This window comes from Gymnoscopelus microlampas (genome assembly GCF_963454915.1).
Source record: "Gymnoscopelus microlampas genome assembly, chromosome: 9".
NCBI lineage: Eukaryota > Metazoa > Chordata > Actinopteri > Myctophiformes > Myctophidae > Gymnoscopelus > Gymnoscopelus microlampas.
This window is the reverse complement of record NC_139946.1, coordinates 58474381-58497874: the sequence shown is the minus strand read 5'-3', so window position 1 is coordinate 58497874 and position 23494 is coordinate 58474381.

Here is a 23494-nt window from a genome sequence, read left to right as displayed (position 1 = left end):
TTTCCGTTGAGTTGGGAAAAAAAAAAGTCACACACAACAAGTGTTACTAGGACAGCAACAAACAGCTACCCAAAACAATATAGAACAATCAAAGAGAGAGAGTGTGAGTGAGTGATTGAACGAGCGAACGAACGAGCGAACGAACGAGCGATCGAGCGAGCGAGCGAGCGAGCGAGCGAATGAGTGTGTATGTGTGTGTGATACTTCTTCTTCTTGCGTATGTCATCAGATCCTCAGCTCCGTTGCAGCAAGCCAATCCAGCGTTTCGTCATCCAGGTTCATACGGCCTTGGTCGCCATGTGGCGGGCGGTGTTTCGGGCAGCTGGTCATGATGTGTTCCACAGTCTGTAGGGGCTCTCCACATTCACAGTGGGCACTGTCCGAGAGGCCCCACCGTCGCATTGCTTCACCGAAGCGTCCCCACGCCTGTCATCAGGCGGTTGAGGGTTGTCCACTGCTTACGGGGCAGGTGCTGGCCAGGGACATCTGTGGGATCCTCTATGTAGTTGTGTGATACTTCACCAGGAACTACTCTGCAGCGGTCTGCAGGTAGCGTAGTTCACAGGGGTTGAAGCTAGCAAGGGGTAAAAGGATATATACATTTATATACACAAAAGCAAACATGAAAGTACTGGGTTAAATATTGATTAAGTTTGATTCCTTTTTCAATGAATCAAATAATCGAGAAGTGTTTTTAATACATCAGCAATATCAATACTTTACTAATGGAACCAAATGTACCCCTAACAGGTCTGTAACTCTGAATGAGAGGGTAACAAACAAACCAACCAACACTTGTACGTATATCAGTGGTTCTCTAAACATGTCAAGATCCCCCTAATTACAAATGTACAATGTAGGCATTAGCCCTTTATCCAGAGTGACTTACAGCAAACGAGGTCAAAACATTCATAGAATGCAGAGAGACAGTGTAGTGTCTCAGTAAACTATAGGATCAAGTAAACTAATATGATAACAGAGTCTCGTCACAAAGCAGTGACTCCTTACCTCGGCAATCAGCGGTACTTGCAACTCACGAGTTACAACCACTGGTGTAGAGACACTCCTAACAGGTGCTGGAGTGGCTGCTACAGACTTGCGGGGTGGTGTCCTAGGACTGACCTGTGCATAAAAACAGAGAGCACCGTTTGCAGGCCGGAAAATGGGAACCCTGTCATCTTAGCTTTTAATCATTTTCATTTAAGATGCTCGGACGAACCTGTGCTCTTGCCTGCTGCAGTTGCTCATGAACAGCAAACGACAACTGCTGTATCCATCCACGATGGATCGGATATGTGAATCACCGACAAGAAGGGCAAACTGTTTCAACAAAAGAAAAACAAAATCAATGTTTATTGTGTAAACACTGGCATTTACTCCTCAAAATTAATAAATGAGCAAAGACAGACACCTTCTTGTTTGACAACTCAGCTGGAATCAAAGACCTCTGCGTTAGTCTAGTCCAGGCTGACCTCTTCCACCGGTTCGCTGATCTGCAGGCAGCCTGGTCCATCACTGGTTTGCCACGCTTGGACTGGCGAGGCATCTCTGTAACCTGCTTGGACTTCAGCTACCTGTTTCCGTTGAGTTGGGAAAAAAAAAAGTCACACACAACAAGTGTTACTAGGACAGCAACAAACAGCTACCCAAAACAATATAGAACAATCAAAGAGAGAGAGTGTGAGTGAGTGATTGAACGAGCGAACGAACGAGCGAACGAGCGAGCGAGCGAGCGAGCGAGCGAGCGAGCGAGTGAGTGTGTATGTGTGTGTGATACTTCTTCTTCTTGCGTATGTCATCAGATCCTCAGCTCCGTTGCAGCAAGCCAATCCAGCGTTTCGTCATCCAGGTTCATACGGCCTTGGTCGCCATGTGGCGGGCGGTGTTTCGGGCAGCTGGTCATGATGTGTTCCACAGTCTGTAGGGGCTCTCCACATTCACAGTGGGCACTGTCCGAGAGGCCCCACCGTCGCATTGCTTCACCGAAGCGTCCCCACGCCTGTCATCAGGCGGTTGAGGGTTGTCCACTGCTTACGGGGCAGGTGCTGGCCAGGGACATCTGTGGGATCCTCTATGTAGTTGTGTGATACTTCACCAGGAACTACTCTGCAGCGGTCTGCAGGTAGCGTAGTTCACAGGGGTTGAAGCTAGCAAGGGGTAAAAGGATATATACATTTATATACACAAAAGCAAACATGAAAGTACTGGGTTAAATATTGATTAAGTTTGATTCCTTTTTCAATGAATCAAATAATCGAGAAGTGTTTTTAATACATCAGCAATATCAATACTTTACTAATGGAACCAAATGTACCCCTAACAGGTCTGTAACTCTGAATGAGAGGGTAACAAACAAACCAACCAACACTTGTACGTATATCAGTGGTTCTCTAAACATGTCAAGATCCCCCTAATTACAAATGTACAATGTAGGCATTAGCCCTTTATCCAGAGTGACTTACAGCAAACGAGATCAAAACATTCATAGAATGCAGAGAGACAGTGTAGTGTCTCAGTAAACTATAGGATCAAGTAAACTAATATGATAACAGAGTCTCGTCACAAAGCAGTGACTCCTTACCTCGGCAATCAGCGGTACTTGCAACTCACGAGTTACAACCACTGGTGTAGAGACACTCCTAACAGGTGCTGGAGTGGCTGCTACAGACTTGCGGGGTGGTGTCCTAGGACTGACCTGTGCATAAAAACAGAGAGCACCGTTTGCAGGCCGGAAAATGGGAACCCTGTCATCTTAGCTTTTAATCATTTTCATTTAAGATGCTCGGACGAACCTGTGCTCTTGCCTGCTGCAGTTGCTCATGAACAGCAAACGACAACTGCTGTATCCATCCACGATGGATCGGAGATGTGAATCACCGACAAGAAGGGCAAACTGTTTCAACAAACGAAAAACAAAATCAATGTTTATTGTGTAAACACTGGCATTTACTCCTCAAAATTAATAAATGAGCAAAGACAGACACCTTCTTGTTTGACAACTCAGCTGGAATCAAAGACCTCTGCGTTAGTCTAGTCCAGGCTGACCTCTTCCACCGGTTCGCTGATCTGCAGGCAGCCTGGTCCATCACTGGTTTGCCACGCTTGGACTGGCGAGGCATCTCTGTAACCTGCTTGGACTTCAGCTACCTGTTTCCGTTGAGTTGGGAAAAAAAAAAGTCACACACAACAAGTGTTACTAGGACAGCAACAAACAGCTACCCAAAACAATATAGAACAATCAAAGAGAGAGAGTGTGAGTGAGTGATTGAACGAGCGAACGAACGAGCGAACGAGCGAGCGATCGAGCGAGCGAGCGAGCGAGCGAGCGAGTGAGTGTGTATGTGTGTGTGATACTTCTTCTTCTTGCGTATGTCATCAGATCCTCAGCTCCGTTGCAGCAAGCCAATCCAGCGTTTCGTCATCCAGGTTCATACGGCCTTGGTCGCCATGTGGCGGGCGGTGTTTCGGGCAGCTGGTCATGATGTGTTCCACAGTCTGTAGGGGCTCTCCACATTCACAGTGGGCACTGTCCGAGAGGCCCCACCGTCGCATTGCTTCACCGAAGCGTCCCCACGCCTGTCATCAGGCGGTTGAGGGTTGTCCACTGCTTACGGGGCAGGTGCTGGCCAGGGACATCTGTGGGATCCTCTATGTAGTTGTGTGATACTTCACCAGGAACTACTCTGCAGCGGTCTGCAGGTAACGTAGTTCACAGGGGTTGAAGCTAGCAAGGGGTAAAAGGATATATACATTTATATACACAAAAGCAAACATGAAAGTATTGGGTTAAATATTGATTAAGTTTGATTCCTTTTTCAATGAATCAAATAATCGAGAAGTGTTTTTAATACATCAGCAATATCAATACTTTACTAATGGAACCAAATGTACCCCTAACAGGTCTGTAACTCTGAATGAGAGGGTAACAAACAAACCAACCAACACTTGTACGTATATCAGTGGTTCTCTAAACATGTCAAGATCCCCCTAATTACAAATGTACAATGTAGGCATTAGCCCTTTATCCAGAGTGACTTACAGCAAACGAGGTCAAAACATTCATAGAATGCAGAGAGACAGTGTAGTGTCTCAGTAAACTATAGGATCAAGTAAACTAATATGATAACAGAGTCTCGTCACAAAGCAGTGACTCCTTACCTCGGCAATCAGCGGTACTTGCAACTCACGAGTTACAACCACTGGTGTAGAGACACTCCTAACAGGTGCTGGAGTGGCTGCTACAGACTTGCGGGGTGGTGTCCTAGGACTGACCTGTGCATAAAAACAGAGAGCACCGTTTGCAGGCCGGAAAATGGGAACCCTGTCATCTTAGCTTTTAATCATTTTCATTTAAGATGCTCGGACGAACCTGTGCTCTTGCCTGCTGCAGTTGCTCATGAACAGCAAACGACAACTGCTGTATCCATCCACGATGGATCGGAGATGTGAATCACCGACAAGAAGGGCAAACTGTTTCAACAAAAGAAAAACAAAATCAATGTTTATTGTGTAAACACTGGCATTTACTCCTCAAAATTAATAAATGAGCAAAGACAGACACCTTCTTGTTTGACAACTCAGCTGGAATCAAAGACCTCTGCGTTAGTCTAGTCCAGGCTGACCTCTTCCACCGGTTCGCTGATCTGCAGGCAGCCTGGTCCATCACTGGTTTGCCACGCTTGGACTGGCGAGGCATCTCTGTAACCTGCTTGGACTTCAGCTACCTGTTTCCGTTGAGTTGGGAAAAAAAAAAGTCACAAATAACAAGTGTTACTAAGACAGCAACAAACAGCTACCCAAAACAATATAGAACAATCAAAGAGAGAGAGTGTGAGTGAGTGATTGAACGAGAGAACGAACGAGTGAACGAACGAGCGATCGAGCGAGCGAGCGAGCGAGCGAGTGAGTGTGTATGTGTGTGTGATACTTCTTCTTGCGTATGTCATCAGATCCTCAGCTCCGTTGCAGCAAGCCAATCCAACGTTTCGTCATCCAGGTTCATACGGCTTTGGTCGCCATGTGGCGGGCGGTGTTTCGGGCAGCTGGTCATGATGTGTTCCACAGTCTGTAGGGGCTCTCCACATTCACAGTGGGCACTGTCCGAGAGGCCCCACCGTCGCATTGCTTCACCGAAGCGTCCCCACGCCTGTCATCAGGCGGTTGAGGGTTGTCCACTGCTTACGGGGCAGGTGCTGGCCAGGGACATCTGTGGGATCCTCTATGTAGTTGTGTGATACTTCACCAGGAACTACTCTGCAGCGGTCTGCAGGTAGCGTAGTTCACAGGGGTTGAAGCTAGCAAGGGGTAAAAGGATATATACAATTATATACACAAAAGCAAACATGAAAGTACTGGGTTAAATATTGATTAAGTTTGATTCCTTTTTCAATGAATCAAATAATCGAGAAGTGTTTTTAATACATCAGCAATATCAATACTTTACTAATGGAACCAAATGTACCCCTAACAGGTCTGTAACTCTGAATGAGAGGGTAACAAACAAACCAACCAACACTTGTACGTATATCAGTGGTTCTCTAAACATGTCAAGATCCCCCTAATTACAAATGTACAATGTAGGCATTAGCCCTTTATCCAGAGTGACTTACAGCAAACGAGGTCAAAACATTCATAGAATGCAGAGAGACAGTGTAGTGTCTCAGTAAACTATAGGATCAAGTAAACTAATATGATAACAGAGTCTCGTCACAAAGCAGTGACTCCTTACCTCGGCAATCAGCGGTACTTGCAACTCACGAGTTACAACCACTGGTGTAGAGACACTCCTAACAGGTGCTGGAGTGGCTGCTACAGACTTGCGGGGTGGTGTCCTAGGACTGACCTGTGCATAAAAACAGAGAGCACCGTTTGCAGGCCGGAAAATGGGAACCCTGTCATCTTAGCTTTTAATCATTTTCATTTAAGATGCTCGGACGAACCTGTGCTCTTGCCTGCTGCAGTTGCTCATGAACAGCAAACGACAACTGCTGTATCCATCCACGATGGATCGGAGATGTGAATCACCGACAAGAAGGGCAAACTGTTTCAACAAAAGAAAAACAAAATCAATGTTTATTGTGTAAACACTGGCATTTACTCCTCAAAATTAATAAATGAGCAAAGACAGACACCTTCTTGTTTGACAACTCAGCTGGAATCAAAGACCTCTGCGTTAGTCTAGTCCAGGCTGACCTCTTCCACCGGTTCGCTGATCTGCAGGCAGCCTGGTCCATCACTGGTTTGCCACGCTTGGACTGGCGAGGCATCTCTGTAACCTGCTTGGACTTCAGCTACCTGTTTCCGTTGAGTTGGGAAAAAAAAAAGTCACACACAACAAGTGTTACTAGGACAGCAACAAACAGCTACCCAAAACAATATAGAACAATCAAAGAGAGAGAGTGTGAGTGAGTGATTGAACGAGCGAACGAACGAGCGAACGAACGAGCGAGCGAGCGAGTGTGTATGTGTGTGTGATACTTCTTCTTCTTGCGTATGTCATCAGATCCTCAGCTCCGTTGCAGCAAGCCAATCCAGCGTTTCATCATCCAGGTTCATACGGCCTTGGTCGCCATGTGGCGGGCGGTGTTTTGGGGCAGCTGGTCATGATGTGTTCCACAGTCTGTAGGGGCTCTCCACATTCACAGTGGGCACTGTCCGAGAGGCCCCACCGTCGCATTGCTTCACCGAAGCGTCCCCACGCCTGTCATCAGGCGGTTGAGGGTTGTCCACTGCTTACGGGGCAGGTGCTGGCCAGGGACATCTGTGGGATCCTCTATGTAGTTGTGTGATACTTCACCAGGAACTACTCTGCAGCGGTCTGCAGGTAGCGTAGTTCACAGGGGTTGAAGCTAGCAAGGGGTAAAAGGATATATACATTTATATACACAAAAGCAAACATGAAAGTACTGGGTTAAATATTGATTAAGTTTGATTCCTTTTTCAATGAATCAAATAATCGAGAAGTGTTTTTAATACATCAGCAATATCAATACTTTACTAATGGAACCAAATGTACCCCTAACAGGTCTGTAACTCTGAATGAGAGGGTAACAAACAAACCAACCAACACTTGTACGTATATCAGTGGTTCTCTAAACATGTCAAGATCCCCCTAATTACAAATGTACAATGTAGGCATTAGCCCTTTATCCAGAGTGACTTACAGCAAACGAGGTCAAAACATTCATAGAATGCAGAGAGACAGTGTAGTGTCTCAGTAAACTATAGGATCAAGTAAACTAATATGATAACAGAGTCTCGTCACAAAGCAGTGACTCCTTACCTCGGCAATCAGCGGTACTTGCAACTCACGAGTTACAACCACTGGTGTAGAGACACTCCTAACAGGTGCTGGAGTGGCTGCTACAGACTTGCGGGGTGGTGTCCTAGGACTGACCTGTGCATAAAAACAGAGAGCACCGTTTGCAGGCCGGAAAATGGGAACCCTGTCATCTTAGCTTTTAATCATTTTCATTTAAGATGCTCGGACGAACCTGTGCTCTTGCCTGCTGCAGTTGCTCATGAACAGCAAACGACAACTGCTGTATCCATCCACGATGGATCGGAGATGTGAATCACCGACAAGAAGGGCAAACTGTTTCAACAAAAGAAAAACAAAATCAATGTTTATTGTGTAAACACTGGCATTTACTCCTCAAAATTAATAAATGAGCAAAGACAGACACCTTCTTGTTTGACAACTCAGCTGGAATCAAAGACCTCTGCGTTAGTCTAGTCCAGGCTGACCTCTTCCACCGGTTCGCTGATCTGCAGGCAGCCTGGTCCATCACTGGTTTGCCACGCTTGGACTGGCGAGGCATCTCTGTAACCTGCTTGGACTTCAGCTACCTGTTTCCGTTGAGTTGGGAAAAAAAAAAGTCACACACAACAAGTGTTACTAGGACAGCAACAAACAGCTACCCAAAACAATATAGAACAATCAAAGAGAGAGAGTGTGAGTGAGTGATTGAACGAGCGAACGAACGAGCGAACGAACGAGCGATCGAGCGAGCGAGCGAGCGAGCGAGCGAGCGAGTGTGTATGTGTGTGTGATACTTCTTCTTGCGTATGTCATCAGATCCTCAGCTCCGTTGCAGCAAGCCAATCCAGCGTTTCGTCATCCAGGTTCATACGGCCTTGGTCGCCATGTGGCGGGCGGTGTTTCGGGCAGCTGGTCATGATGTGTTCCACAGTCTGTAGGGGCTCTCCACATTCACAGTGGGCACTGTCCGAGAGGCCCCACCGTCGCATTGCTTCACCAAAGCGTCCCCACGCCTGTCATCAGGCGGTTGAGGGTTGTCCACTGCTTACGGGGCAGGTGCTGGCCAGGGACATCTGTGGGATCCTCTATGTAGTTGTGTGATACTTCACCAGGAACTACTCTGCAGCGGTCTGCAGGTAGCGTAGTTCACAGGGGTTGAAGCTAGCAAGGGGTAAAAGGATATATACATTTATATACACAAAAGCAAACATGAAAGTACTGGGTTAAATATTGATTAAGTTTGATTCCTTTTTCAATGAATCAAATAATCGAGAAGTGTTTTTAATACATCAGCAATATCAATACTTTACTAATGGAACCAAATGTACCCCTAACAGGTCTGTAACTCTGAATGAGAGGGTAACAAACAAACCAACCAACACTTGTACGTATATCAGTGGTTCTCTAAACATGTCAAGATCCCCCTAATTACAAATGTACAATGTAGGCATTAGCCCTTTATCCAGAGTGACTTACAGCAAACGAGGTCAAAACATTCATAGAATGCAGAGAGACAGTGTAGTGTCTCAGTAAACTATAGGATCAAGTAAACTAATATGATAACAGAGTCTCGTCACAAAGCAGTGACTCCTTACCTCGGCAATCAGCGGTACTTGCAACTCACGAGTTACAACCACTGGTGTAGAGACACTCCTAACAGGTGCTGGAGTGGCTGCTACAGACTTGCGGGGTGGTGTCCTAGGACTGACCTGTGCATAAAAACAGAGAGCACCGTTTGCAGGCCGGAAAATGGGAACCCTGTCATCTTAGCTTTTAATCATTTTCATTTAAGATGCTCGGACGAACCTGTGCTCTTGCCTGCTGCAGTTGCTCATGAACAGCAAACGACAACTGCTGTATCCATCCACGATGGATCGGAGATGTGAATCACCGACAAGAAGGGCAAACTGTTTCAACAAAAGAAAAACAAAATCAATGTTTATTGTGTAAACACTGGCATTTACTCCTCAAAATTAATAAATGAGCAAAGACAGACACCTTCTTGTTTGACAACTCAGCTGGAATCAAAGACCTCTGCGTTAGTCTAGTCCAGGCTGACCTCTTCCACCGGTTCGCTGATCTGCAGGCAGCCTGGTCCATCACTGGTTTGCCACGCTTGGACTGGCGAGGCATCTCTGTAACCTGCTTGGACTTCAGCTACCTGTTTCCGTTGAGTTGGGAAAAAAAAAAGTCACACACAACAAGTGTTACTAGGACAGCAACAAACAGCTACCCAAAACAATATAGAACAATCAAAGAGAGAGAGTGTGAGTGAGTGATTGAACGAGCGAACGAACGAGCGAACGAACGAGCGATCGAGCGAGCGAGCGAGCGAGCGAGCGAGCGAGTGTGTATGTGTGTGTGATACTTCTTCTTCTTGCGTATGTCATCAGATCCTCAGCTCCGTTGCAGCAAGCCAATCCAGCGTTTCGTCATCCAGGTTCATACGGCCTTGGTCGCCATGTGGCGGGCGGTGTTTCGGGCAGCTGGTCATGATGTGTTCCACAGTCTGTAGGGGCTCTCCACATTCACAGTGGGCACTGTCCGAGAGGCCCCACCGTCGCATTGCTTCACCGAAGCGTCCCCACGCCTGTCATCAGGCGGTTGAGGGTTGTCCACTGCTTACGGGGCAGGTGCTGGCCAGGGACATCTGTGGGATCCTCTATGTAGTTGTGTGATACTTCACCAGGAACTACTCTGCAGCGGTCTGCAGGTAGCGTAGTTCACAGGGGTTGAAGCTAGCAAGGGGTAAAAGGATATATACATTTATATACACAAAAGCAAACATGAAAGTACTGGGTTAAATATTGATTAAGTTTGATTCCTTTTTCAATGAATCAAATAATCGAGAAGTGTTTTTAATACATCAGCAATATCAATACTTTACTAATGGAACCAAATGTACCCCTAACAGGTCTGTAACTCTGAATGAGAGGGTAACAAACAAACCAACCAACACTTGTACGTATATCAGTGGTTCTCTAAACATGTCAAGATCCCCCTAATTACAAATGTACAATGTAGGCATTAGCCCTTTATCCAGAGTGACTTACAGCAAACGAGGTCAAAACATTCATAGAATGCAGAGAGACAGTGTAGTGTCTCAGTAAACTATAGGATCAAGTAAACTAATATGATAACAGAGTCTCGTCACAAAGCAGTGACTCCTTACCTCGGCAATCAGCGGTACTTGCAACTCACGAGTTACAACCACTGGTGTAGAGACACTCCTAACAGGTGCTGGAGTGGCTGCTACAGACTTGCGGAGTGGTGTCCTAGGACTGACCTGTGCATAAAAACAGAGAGCATCGTTTGCAGGCCGGAAAATGGGAACCCTGTCATCTTAGCTTTTAATCATTTTCATTTAAGATGCTCGGACGAACCTGTGCTCTTGCCTGCTGCAGTTGCTCATGAACAGCAAACGACAACTGCTGTATCCATCCACGATGGATCGGAGATGTGAATCACCGACAAGAAGGGCAAACTGTTTCAACAAAAGAAAAACAAAATCAATGTTTATTGTGTAAACACTGGCATTTACTCCTCAAAATTAATAAATGAGCAAAGACAGACACCTTCTTGTTTGACAACTCAGCTGGAATCAAAGACCTCTGCGTTAGTCTAGTCCAGGCTGACCTCTTCCACCGGTTCGCTGATCTGCAGGCAGCCTGGTCCATCACTGGTTTGCCACGCTTGGACTGGCGAGGCATCTCTGTAACCTGCTTGGACTTCAGCTACCTGTTTCCGTTGAGTTGGGAAAAAAAAAAGTCACACACAACAAGTGTTACTAGGACAGCAACAAACAGCTACCCAAAACAATATAGAACAATCAAAGAGAGAGAGTGTGAGTGAGTGATTGAACGAGCGAACGAACGAGCGAACGAACGAGCGAACGAGCGAGCGAGCGAGTGAGTGTGTATGTGTGTGTGATACTTCTTCTTCTTGCGTATGTCATCAGATCCTCAGCTCCGTTGCAGCAAGCCAATCCAGCGTTTCGTCATCCAGGTTCATACGGCCTTGGTCGCCATGTGGCGGGCGGTGTTTCGGGCAGCTGGTCATGATGTGTTCCACAGTCTGTAGGGGCTCTCCACATTCACAGTGGGCACTGTCCGAGAGGCCCCACCGTCGCATTGCTTCACCGAAGCGTCCCCACGCCTGTCATCAGGCGGTTGAGGGTTGTCCACTGCTTACGGGGCAGGTGCTGGCCAGGGACATCTGTGGGATCCTCTATGTAGTTGTGTGATACTTCACCAGGAACTACTCTGCAGCGGTCTGCAGGTAGCGTAGTTCACAGGGGTTGAAGCTAGCAAGGGGTAAAAGGATATATACATTTATATACACAAAAGCAAACATGAAAGTACTGGGTTAAATATTGATTAAGTTTGATTCCTTTTTCAATGAATCAAATAATCGAGAAGTGTTTTTAATACATCAGCAATATCAATACTTTACTAATGGAACCAAATGTACCCCTAACAGGTCTGTAACTCTGAATGAGAGGGTAACAAACAAACCAACCAACACTTGTACGTATATCAGTGGTTCTCTAAACATGTCAAGATCCCCCTAATTACAAATGTACAATGTAGGCATTAGCCCTTTATCCAGAGTGACTTACAGCAAACGAGGTCAAAACATTCATAGAATGCAGAGAGACAGTGTAGTGTCTCAGTAAACTATAGGATCAAGTAAACTAATATGATAACAGAGTCTCGTCACAAAGCAGTGACTCCTTACCTCGGCAATCAGCGGTACTTGCAACTCACGAGTTACAACCACTGGTGTAGAGACACTCCTAACAGGTGCTGGAGTGGCTGCTACAGACTTGCGGGGTGGTGTCCTAGGACTGACCTGTGCATAAAAACAGAGAGCACCGTTTGCAGGCCGGAAAATGGGAACCCTGTCATCTTAGCTTTTAATCATTTTCATTTAAGATGCTCGGACGAACCTGTGCTCTTGCCTGCTGCAGTTGCTCATGAACAGCAAACGACAACTGCTGTATCCATCCACGATGGATCGGAGATGTGAATCACCGACAAGAAGGGCAAACTGTTTCAACAAAAGAAAAACAAAATCAATGTTTATTGTGTAAACACTGGCATTTACTCCTCAAAATTAATAAATGAGCAAAGACAGACACCTTCTTGTTTGACAACTCAGCTGGAATCAAAGACCTCTGCGTTAGTCTAGTCCAGGCTGACCTCTTCCACCGGTTCGCTGATCTGCATGCAGCCTGGTCCATCACTGGTTTGCCACGCTTGGACTGGCGAGGCATCTCTGTAACCTGCTTGGACTTCAGCTACCTGTTTCCGTTGAGTTGGGAAAAAAAAAGTCACACACAACAAGTGTTACTAGGACAGCAACAAACAGCTACCCAAAACAATATAGAACAATCAAAGAGAGAGAGTGTGAGTGAGTGATTGAACGAGCGAACGAACGAGCGAACGAACGAGCGAGCGAGTGAGTGTGTATGTGTGTGTGATACTTCTTCTTCTTGCGTATGTCATCAGATCCTCAGCTCCGTTGCAGCAAGCCAATCCAGCGTTTCGTCATCCAGGTTCATACGGCCTTGGTCGCCATGTGGCGGGCGGTGTTTTGGGGCAGCTGGTCATGATGTGTTCCACAGTCTGTAGGGGCTCTCCACATTCACAGTGGGCACTGTCCGAGAGGCCCCACCGTCGCATTGCTTCACCGAAGCGTCCCCACGCCTGTCATCAGGCGGTTGAGGGTTGTCCACTGCTTACGGGGCAGGTGCTGGCCAGGGACATCTGTGGGATCCTCTATGTAGTTGTGTGATACTTCACCAGGAACTACTCTGCAGCGGTCTGCAGGTAGCGTAGTTCACAGGGGTTGAAGCTAGCAAGGGGTAAAAGGATATATACATTTATATACACAAAAGCAAACATGAAAGTACTGGGTTAAATATTGATTAAGTTTGATTCCTTTTTCAATGAATCAAATAATCGAGAAGTGTTTTTAATACATCAGCAATATCAATACTTTACTAATGGAACCAAATGTACCCCTAACAGGTCTGTAACTCTGAATGAGAGGGTAACAAACAAACCAACCAACACTTGTACGTATATCAGTGGTTCTCTAAACATGTCAAGATCCCCCTAATTACAAATGTACAATGTAGGCATTAGCCCTTTATCCAGAGTGACTTACAGCAAACGAGGTCAAAACATTCATAGAATGCAGAGAGACAGTGTAGTGTCTCAGTAAACTATAGGATCAAGTAAACTAATATGATAACAGAGTCTCGTCACAAAGCAGTGACTCCTTACCTCGGCAATCAGCGGTACTTGCAACTCACGAGTTACAACCACTGGTGTAGAGACACTCCTAACAGGTGCTGGAGTGGCTGCTACAGACTTGCGGGGTGGTGTCCTAGGACTGACCTGTGCATAAAAACAGAGAGCACCGTTTGCAGGCCGGAAAATGGGAACCCTGTCATCTTAGCTTTTAATCATTTTCATTTAAGATGCTCGGACGAACCTGTGCTCTTGCCTGCTGCAGTTGCTCATGAACAGCAAACGACAACTGCTGTATCCATCCACGATGGATTGGAGATGTGAATCACCGACAAGAAGGGCAAACTGTTTCAACAAAAGAAAAACAAAATCAATGTTTATTGTGTAAACACTGGCATTTACTCCTCAAAATTAATAAATGAGCAAAGACAGACACCTTCTTGTTTGACAACTCAGCTGGAATCAAAGACCTCTGCGTTAGTCTAGTCCAGGCTGACCTCTTCCACCGGTTCGCTGATCTGCAGGCAGCCTGGTCCATCACTGGTTTGCCACGCTTGGACTGGCGAGGCATCTCTGTAACCTGCTTGGACTTCAGCTACCTGTTTCCGTTGAGTTGGGAAAAAAAAAAGTCACACACAACAAGTGTTACTAGGACAGCAACAAACAGCTACCCAAAACAATATAGAACAATCAAAGAGAGAGAGTGTGAGTGAGTGATTGAACGAGCGAACGAACGAGCGAACGAACGAGCGAACGAACGAGCGATCGAGCGAGCGAGCGAGTGAGTGTGTATGTGTGTGTGATACTTCTTCTTCTTGCGTATGTCATCAGATCCTCAGCTCCGTTGCAGCAAGCCAATCCAGCGTTTCGTCATCCAGGTTCATACGGCCTTGGTCGCCATGTGGCGGGCGGTGTTTCGGGCAGCTGGTCATGATGTGTTCCACAGTCTGTAGGGGCTCTCCACATTCACAGTGGGCACTGTCCGAGAGGCCCCACCGTCGCATTGCTTCACCGAAGCGTCCCCACGCCTGTCATCAGGCGGTTGAGGGTTGTCCACTGCTTACGGGGCAGGTGCTGGCCAGGGACATCTGTGGGATCCTCTATGTAGTTGTGTGATACTTCACCAGGAACTACTCTGCAGCGGTCTGCAGGTAGCGTAGTTCACAGGGGTTGAAGCTAGCAAGGGGTAAAAGGATATATACATTTATATACACAAAAGCAAACATGAAAGTACTGGGTTAAATATTGATTAAGTTTGATTCCTTTTTCAATGAATCAAATAATCGAGAAGTGTTTTTAATACATCAGCAATATCAATACTTTACTAATGGAACCAAATGTACCCCTAACAGGTCTGTAACTCTGAATGAGAGGGTAACAAACAAACCAACCAACACTTGTACGTATATCAGTGGTTCTCTAAACATGTCAAGATCCCCCTAATTACAAATGTACAATGTAGGCATTAGCCCTTTATCCAGAGTGACTTACAGCAAACGAGGTCAAAACATTCATAGAATGCAGAGAGACAGTGTAGTGTCTCAGTAAACTATAGGATCAAGTAAACTAATATGATAACAGAGTCTCGTCACAAAGCAGTGACTCCTTACCTCGGCAATCAGCGGTACTTGCAACTCACGAGTTACAACCACTGGTGTAGAGACACTCCTAACAGGTGCTGGAGTGGCTGCTACAGACTTGCGGGGTGGTGTCCTAGGACTGACCTGTGCATAAAAACAGAGAGCACCGTTTGCAGGCCGGAAAATGGGAACCCTGTCATCTTAGCTTTTAATCATTTTCATTTAAGATGCTCGGACGAACCTGTGCTCTTGCCTGCTGCAGTTGCTCATGAACAGCAAACGACAACTGCTGTATCCATCCACGATGGATCGGAGATGTGAATCACCGACAAGAAGGGCAAACTGTTTCAACAAAAGAAAAACAAAATCAATGTTTATTGTGTAAACACTGGCATTTACTCCTCAAAATTAATAAATGAGCAAAGACAGACACCTTCTTGTTTGACAACTCAGCTGGAATCAAAGACCTCTGCGTTAGTCTAGTCCAGGCTGACCTCTTCCACCGGTTCGCTGATCTGCAGGCAGCCTGGTCCATCACTGGTTTGCCACGCTTGGACTGGCGAGGCATCTCTGTAACCTGCTTGGACTTCAGCTACCTGTTTCCGTTGAGTTGGGAAAAAAAAAAGTCACACACAACAAGTGTTACTAGGACAGCAACAAACAGCTACCCAAAACAATATAGAACAATCAAAGAGAGAGAGTGTGAGTGAGTGATTGAACGAGCGAACGAACGAGCGAACGAACGAGCGATCGAGCGAGCGAGCGAGCGAGCGAGCGAGCGAGCGAGCGAGCGTGTATGTGTGTGTGATACTTCTTCTTCTTGCGTATGTCATCAGATCCTCAGCTCCGTTGCAGCAAGCCAATCCAGCGTTTCGTCATCCAGGTTCATACGGCCTTGGTCGCCATGTGGCGGGCGGTGTTTCGGGCAGCTGGTCATGATGTGTTCCACAGTCTGTAGGGGCTCTCCACATTCACAGTGGGCACTGTCCTAGAGGCCCCACCGTCGCATTGCTTCACCGAAGCGTCCCCACGCCTGTCATCAGGCGGTTGAGGGTTGTCCACTGCTTACGGGGCAGGTGCTGGCCAGGGACATCTGTGGGATCCTCTATGTAGTTGTGTGATACTTCACCAGGAACTACTCTGCAGCGGTCTGCAGGTAGCGTAGTTCACAGGGGTTGAAGCTAGCAAGGGGTAAAAGGATATATACATTTATATACACAAAAGCAAACATGAAAGTACTGGGTTAAATATTGATTAAGTTTGATTCCTTTTTCAATGAATCAAATAATCGAGAAGTGTTTTTAATACATCAGCAATATCAATACTTTACTAATGGAACCAAATGTACCCCTAACAGGTCTGTAACTCTGAATGAGAGGGTAACAAACAAACCAACCAACACTTGTACGTATATCAGTGGTTCTCTAAACATGTCAAGATCCCCCTAATTACAAATGTACAATGTAGGCATTAGCCCTTTATCCAGAGTGACTTACAGCAAACGAGGTCAAAACATTCATAGAATGCAGAGAGACAGTGTAGTGTCTCAGTAAACTATAGGATCAAGTAAACTAATATGATAACAGAGTCTCGTCACAAAGCAGTGACTCCTTACCTCGGCAATCAGCGGTACTTGCAACTCACGAGTTACAACCACTGGTGTAGAGACACTCCTAACAGGTGCTGGAGTGGCTGCTACAGACTTGCGGGGTGGTGTCCTAGGACTGACCTGTGCATAAAAACAGAGAGCACCGTTTGCAGGCCGGAAAATGGGAACCCTGTCATCTTAGCTTTTAATCATTTTCATTTAAGATGCTCGGACGAACCTGTGCTCTTGCCTGCTGCAGTTGCTCATGAACAGCAAACGACAACTGCTGTATCCATCCACGATGGATCGGAGATGTGAATCACCGACAAGAAGGGCAAACTGTTTCAACAAAAGAAAAACAAAATCAATGTTTATTGTGTAAACACTGGCATTTACTCCTCAAAATTAATAAATGAGCAAAGACAGACACCTTCTTGTTTGACAACTCAGCTGGAATCAAAGACCTCTGCGTTAGTCTAGTCCAGGCTGACCTCTTCCACCGGTTCGCTGATCTGCAGGCAGCCTGGTCCATCACTGGTTTGCCACGCTTGGACTGGCGAGGCATCTCTGTAACCTGCTTGGACTTCAGCTACCTGTTTCCGTTGAGTTGGGAAAAAAAAAAGTCACACACAACAAGTGTTACTAGGACAGCAACAAACAGCTACCCAAAACAATATAGAACAATCAAAGAGAGAGAGTGTGAGTGAGTGATTGAACGAGCGAACGAACGAGCGAACGAACGAGCGATCGAGCGAGCGAGCGAGCGAGCGAGCGAGCGAGCGAGCGAGTGAGTGTGTATGTGTGTGTGATACTTCTTCTTCTTGCGTATGTCATCAGATCCTCAGCTCCGTTGCAGCAAGCCAATCCAGCGTTTCGTCATCCAGGTTCATACGGCCTTGGTCGCCATGTGGCGGGCGGTGTTTCGGGCAGCTGGTCATGATGTGTTCCACAGTCTGTAGGGGCTCTCCACATTCACAGTGGGCACTGTCCGAGAGGCCCCACCGTCGCATTGCTTCACCGAAGCGTCCCCACGCCTGTCATCAGGCGGTTGAGGGTTGTCCACTGCTTACGGGGCAGGTGCTGGCCAGGGACATCTGTGGGATCCTCTATGTAGTTGTGTGATACTTCACCAGGAACTACTCTGCAGCGGTCTGCAGGTAGCGTAGTTCACAGGGGTTATACACAAAAGCAAACATGAAAGTACTGGGTTAAATATTGATTAAGTTTGATTCCTTTTTCAATGAATCAAATAATCGAGAAGTGTTTTTAATACATCAGCAATATCAATACTTTACTAATGGAACCAAATGTACCCCTAACAGGTCTGTAACTCTGAATGAGAGGGTAACAAACAAACCAACCAACACTTGTACGTATATCAGTGGTTCTCTAAACATGTCAAGATCCCCCTAATTACAAATGTACAATGTAGGCATTAGCCCTTTATCCAGAGTGACTTACAGCAAACGAGGTCAAAACATTCATAGAATGCAGAGAGACAGTGTAGTGTCTCAGTAAACTATAGGATCAAGTAAACTAATATGATAACAGAGTCTCGTCACAAAGCAGTGACTCCTTACCTCGGCAATCAGCGGTACTTGCAACTCACGAGTTACAACCACTGGTGTAGAGACACTCCTAACAGGTGCTGGAGTGGCTGCTACAGACTTGCGGGGTGGTGTCCTAGGACTGACCTGTGCATAAAAACAGAGAGCACCGTTTGCAGGCCGGAAAATGGGAACCCTGTCATCTTAGCTTTTAATCATTTTCATTTAAGATGCTCGGACGAACCTGTGCTCTTGCCTGCTGCAGTTGCTCATGAACAGCAAACGACAACTGCTGTATCCATCCACGATGGATCGGAGATGTGAATCACCGACAAGAAGGGCAAACTGTTTCAACAAAAGAAAAACAAAATCAATGTTTATTGTGTAAACACTGGCATTTACTCCTCAAAATTAATAAATGAGCAAAGACAGACACCTTCTTGTTTGACAACTCAGCTGGAATCAAAGACCTCTGCGTTAGTCTAGTCCAGGCTGACCTCTTCCACCGGTTCGCTGATCTGCAGGCAGCCTGGTCCATCACTGGTTTGCCACGCTTGGACTGGCGAGGCATCTCTGTAACCTGCTTGGACTTCAGCTACCTGTTTCCGTTGAGTTGGGAAAAAAAAAAGTCACACACAACAAGTGTTACTAGGACAGCAACAAACAGCTACCCAAAACAATATAGAACAATCAAAGAGAGAGAGTGTGAGTGAGTGATTGAACGAGCGAACGAACGAGCGAACGAACGAACGAGCGAGCGAGCGAGCGAGCGAACGAAAGAGCGAACGAGCGAGCGAGCGAGCGAGCGAGCGAGCGAGTGAGTGTGTATGTGTGTGTGATACTTCTTCTTCTTGCGTATGTCATCAGATCCTCAGCTCCGTTGCAGCAAGCCAATCCAGCGTTTCGTCATCCAGGTTCATACGGCCTTGGTCGCCATGTGGCGGGCGGTGTTTCGGGCAGCTGGTCATGATTTGTTCCACAGTCGGTAGGGGCTCTCCACATTCACAGTGGGCACTGTCCGAGAGGCCCCACCGTCGCATTGCTTCACCGAAGCGTCCCCACGCCTGTCATCAGGCGGTTGAGGGTTGTCCACTGCTTACGGGGCAGGTGCTGGCCAGGGACATCTGTGGGATCCTCTATGTAGTTGTGTGATACTTCACCAGGAACTACTCTGCAGCGGTCTGCAGGTAGCGTAGTTAACAGGGGTTGAAGCTAGCAAGGGGTAAAAGGATATATACATTTATATACACAAAAGCAAACATGAAAGTACTGGGTTAAATATTGATTAAGTTTGATTCCTTTTTCAATGAATCAAATAATCGAGAAGTGTTTTTAATACATCAGCAATATCAATACTTTACTAATGGAACCAAATGTACCCCTAACAGGTCTGTAACTCTGAATGAGAGGGTAACAAACAAACCAACCAACACTTGTACGTATATCAGTGGTTCTCTAAACATGTCAAGATCCCCCTAATTACAAATGTACAATGTAGGCATTAGCCCTTTATCCAGAGTGACTTACAGCAAACGAGGTCAAAACATTCATAGAATGCAGAGAGACAGTGTAGTGTCTCAGTAAACTATAGGATCAAGTAAACTAATATGATAACAGAGTCTCGTCACAAAGCAGTGACTCCTTACCTCGGCAATCAGCGGTACTTGCAACTCACGAGTTACAACCACTGGTGTAGAGACACTCCTAACAGGTGCTGGAGTGGCTGCTACAGACTTGCGGGGTGGTGTCCTAGGACTGACCTGTGCATAAAAACAGAGAGCACCGTTTGCAGGCCGGAAAATGGGAACCCTGTCATCTTAGCTTTTAATCATTTTCATTTAAGATGCTCGGACGAACCTGTGCTCTTGCCTGCTGCAGTTGCTCATGAACAGCAAACGACAACTGCTGTATCCATCCACGATGGATCGGAGATTCGAATCACCGACAAGAAGGGCAAACTGTTTCAACAAAAGAAAAACAAAATCAATGTTTATTGTGTAAACACTGGCATTTACTCCTCAAAATTAATAAATGAGCAAAGACAGACACCTTCTTGTTTGACAACTCAGCTGGAATCAAAGACCTCTGCGTTAGTCTAGTCCAGGCTGACCTCTTCCACCGGTTCGCTGATCTGCAGGCAGCCTGGTCCATCACTGGTTTGCCACGCTTGGACTGGCGAGGCATCTCTGTAACCTGCTTGGACTTCAGCTACCTGTTTCCGTTGAGTTGGGAAAAAAAAAAGTCACACACAACAAGTGTTACTAGGACAGCAACAAACAGCTACCCAAAACAATACAGAACAATCAAAGAGAGAGAGTGTGAGTGAGTGATTGAACGAGCGAACGAACGAGCGAACGAACGAGCGATCGAGCGAGCGAGCGAGCGAGCGAGCGAGTGAGTGTGTATGTGTGTGTGATACTTCTTCTTCTTGCGTATGTCATCAGATCCTCAGCTCCGTTGCAGCAAGCCAATCCAGCGTTTCGTCATCCAGGTTCATACGGCCTTGGTCGCCATGTGGCGGGCGGTGTTTCGGGCAGCTGGTCATGATGTGTTCCACAGTCTGTAGGGGCTCTCCACATTCACAGTGGGCACTGTCCGAGAGGCCCCACCGTCGCATTGCTTCACCGAAGCGTCCCCACGCCTGTCATCAGGCGGTTGAGGGTTGTCCACTGCTTACGGGGCAGGTGCTGGCCAGGGACATCTGTGGGATCCTCTATGTAGTTGTGTGATACTTCACCAGGAACTACTCTGCAGCGGTCTGCAGGTAGCGTAGTTCACAGGGGTTGAAGCTAGCAAGGGGTAAAAGGATATATACATTTATATACACAAAAGCAAACATGAAAGTACTGGGTTAAATATTGATTAAGTTTGATTCCTTTTTCAATGAATCAAATAATCGAGAAGTGTTTTTAATACATCAGCAATATCAATACTTTACTAATGGAACCAAATGTACCCCTAACAGGTCTGTAACTCTGAATGAGAGGGTAACAAACAAACCAACCAACACTTGTACGTATATCAGTGGTTCTCTAAACATGTCAAGATCCCCCTAATTACAAATGTACAATGTAGGCATTAGCCCTTTATCCAGAGTGACTTACAGCAAACGAGGTCAAAACATTCATAGAATGCAGAGAGACAGTGTAGTGTCTCAGTAAACTATAGGATCAAGTAAACTAATATGATAACAGAGTCTCGTCACAAAGCAGTGACTCCTTACCTCGGCAATCAGCGGTACTTGCAACTCACGAGTTACAACCACTGGTGTAGAGACACTCCTAACAGGTGCTGGAGTGGCTGCTACAGACTTGCGGGGTGGTGTCCTAGGACTGACCTGTGCATAAAAACAGAGAGCACCGTTTGCAGGCCGGAAAATGGGAACCCTGTCATCTTAGCTTTTAATCATTTTCATTTAAGATGCTCGGACGAACCTGTGCTCTTGCCTGCTGCAGTTGCTCATGAACAGCAAACGACAACTGCTGTATCCATCCACGATGGATCGGAGATGTGAATCACCGACAAGAAGGGCAAACTGTTTCAACAAAAGAAAAACAAAATCAATGTTTATTGTGTAAACACTGGCATTTACTCCTCAAAATTAATAAATGAGCAAAGACAGACACCTTCTTGTTTGACAACTCAGCTGGAATCAAAGACCTCTGCGTTAGTCTAGTCCAGGCTGACCTCTTCCACCGGTTCGCTGATCTGCAGGCAGCCTGGTCCATCACTGGTTTGCCACGCTTGGACTGGCGAGGCATCTCTGTAACCTGCTTGGACTTCAGCTACCTGTTTCCGTTGAGTTGGGAAAAAAAAAGTCACACACAACAAGTGTTACTAGGACAGCAACAAACAGCTACCCAAAACAATATAGAACAATCAAAGAGAGAGAGTGTGAGTGAGTGATTGAACGAGCGAACGAACGAGCGAACGAACGAGCGATCGAACGAGCGAGCGAGCCAGCGAGCGAGCGAGCGAGTGAGTGTGTATGTGTGTGTGATACTTCTTCTTCTTGCGTATGTCATCAGATCCTCAGCTCCGTTGCAGCAAGCCAATCCAGCGTTTCGTCATCCAGGTTCATACGGCCTTGGTCGCCATGTGGCGGGCGGTGTTTCGGGCAGCTGGTCATGATGTGTTCCACAGTCTGTAGGGGCTCTCCACATTCACAGTGGGCACTGTCCGAGAGGCCCCACCGTCGCATTGCTTCACCGAAGCGTCCCCACGCCTGTCATCAGGCGGTTGAGGGTTGTCCACTGCTTACGGGGCAGGTGCTGGCCAGGGACATCTGTGGGATCCTCTATGTAGTTGTGTGATACTTCACCAGGAACTACTCTGCAGCGGTCTGCAGGTAGCGTAGTTCACAGGGGTTGAAGCTAGCAAGGGGTAAAAGGATATATACATTTATATACACAAAAGCAAACATGAAAGTACTGGGTTAAATATTGATTAAGTTTGATTCCTTTTTCAATGAATCAAATAATCGAGAAGTGTTTTTAATACATCAGCAATATCAATACTTTACTAATGGAACCAAATGTACCCCTAACAGGTCTGTAACTCTGAATGAGAGGGTAACAAACAAACCAACCAACACTTGTACGTATATCAGTGGTTCTCTAAACATGTCAAGATCCCCCTAATTACAAATGTACAATGTAGGCATTAGCCCTTTATCCAGAGTGACTTACAGCAAACGAGGTCAAAACATTCATAGAATGCAGAGAGACAGTGTAGTGTCTCAGTAAACTATAGGATCAAGTAAACTAATATGATAACAGAGTCTCGTCACAAAGCAGTGACTCCTTACCTCGGCAATCAGCGGTACTTGCAACTCACGAGTTACAACCACTGGTGTAGAGACACTCCTAACAGGTGCTGGAGTGGCTGCTACAGACTTGCGGGGTGGTGTCCTAGGACTGACCTGTGCATAAAAACAGAGAGCACCGTTTGCAGGCCGGAAAATGGGAACCCTGTCATCTTAGCTTTTAATCATTTTCATTTAAGATGCTCGGACGAACCTGTGCTCTTGCCTGCTGCAGTTGCTCATGAACAGCAAACGACAACTGCTGTATCCATCCACGATGGATCGGAGATGTGAATCACCGACAAGAAGGGCAAACTGTTTCAACAAAAGAAAAACAAAATCAATGTTTATTGTGTAAACACTGGCATTTACTCCTCAAAATTAATAAATGAGCAAAGACAGACACCTTCTTGTTTGACAACTCAGCTGGAATCAAAGACCTCTGCGTTAGTCTAGT